At 28.4% G+C, this 1462-nt stretch overlaps 1 protein-coding gene across 1 annotated transcript in view; it reads left to right on the top strand.

Annotated features, from left to right (window-relative positions):
* LOC108752165 (inosine-uridine preferring nucleoside hydrolase-like) overlaps window positions 1-1462 on the top strand; it is a 7462-nt gene that overhangs the window by 2946 nt on the left and 3054 nt on the right. The window lies entirely within an intron of this gene.

A 1462-nucleotide genomic window follows, 5' to 3' on the forward strand; every position in this document is an offset into this window, starting at 1 on the left:
TTTTTTATTCGTGTGAATGTAACAAAACAAATAAAATATACATTTCGACCCTTCAATTCGGGTCTTATCAATATAAAATATAAATCGAAATTACATAAATAATGCAAATTCCAAGTTGATGATTCCCAACAATTTGTTCTTTCTTCAACAGTTCGTTCTTCCTTATCCAAATGTCAAATTATTTAGATAAAATAAAACCGAAATCATATAACATATATTGCGTCACTAAGTAGAATCACATTGCTCATCAAATTATCAGATTTGATGTAAGCGTTTTCTTCCGACTCAATGTAAAGGTCTTGCGGTGTCGACAGTTAGAGATACAATTGTATCGACAATTTGATGAGCGATGTGATTTTACTTAGTGACGCAATGTATATGACTTCGGTTTTACTTTATCTAATTTGGCATTTGGATAAAGAAAAACGAACTAAATTGTCTGGAATCATTAACTTGGAATTTGCGTTATTTATGTAATTTATATTTTATATTGATAAAGACCCGAATTGAAAGGTCGAAACGTATTTTATTCGTTTTGTTACATTCACACGAAAATAAAGAATTTTCTGTGCATCCGAATAGCTGATGTAAGTTTTGATGGGCTTTTTTACATTTTCCACTGATACATTCTTTCGAGCTTTATTTTATATATTTGTTAAATAAAATACTAATATATTAAATAGTTTTCAATATCTATATATTATATTTATTAATTCTCGAATCCCAGAGTTTTCTTTCTTATCTAAATAATAAAAGAATTCAGTTACTTTGAATTTCTGAGTTCTGTTTAAAACTAACAACTGCATAATTAAATAATTCCTGTCTATAAATTCTATTTAGATGTCAAATATATCGGCAAATTATTTAAACGCATTCAGAAGAACAATTTTTCCAAAACTATCAGCTTTATTAGTTTTATATAAAGACAATATTAACCCAACAAAGTCGCAATATCAAAATACATCAAATTGCGATTGATTAAAAAGTGACTTTTAATAAGTTTAATAAAATTTGCAACTGTTGTGACGTCATTTTGTAGTTATAATGACTCATGCTTTCATGATTTGGAAATTTTATATATTTCAGGAACAATACTATGCAAAAAATTGATGCGCAGACTTTTTATAGTCGTAAATTAGTTTATAAATATTTAAAAATTAAGGTCCTAAAATTTTCAGATTTATTCTTTACTTTTTCTAAGAAAATATGTTTACTGTATACGTGATACTCGCATTTTGCGAAAACGAGTTTGATAAAAAGAGATAAAAGTCATTGAATCCAATAAGATGACCTTTATCTCTCCGTAGCAACAAGAGACGCGTAATCAACGACGCACTATTCTTATCAACTCGCCAATAAATACGGGAGTACATTTCGTCCGAATTACACTTCAATCTGATAACGTCGCAAATGCCTCACATGTGTTTTGCTTTGTGGTAAGAAATTAAAAATGCTTCCGATG

Source organism: Trachymyrmex septentrionalis, unplaced genomic scaffold (assembly GCF_001594115.1).
Source record: "Trachymyrmex septentrionalis isolate Tsep2-gDNA-1 unplaced genomic scaffold, Tsep1.0 scaffold57, whole genome shotgun sequence".
Lineage (NCBI taxonomy): Eukaryota > Metazoa > Arthropoda > Insecta > Hymenoptera > Formicidae > Trachymyrmex > Trachymyrmex septentrionalis.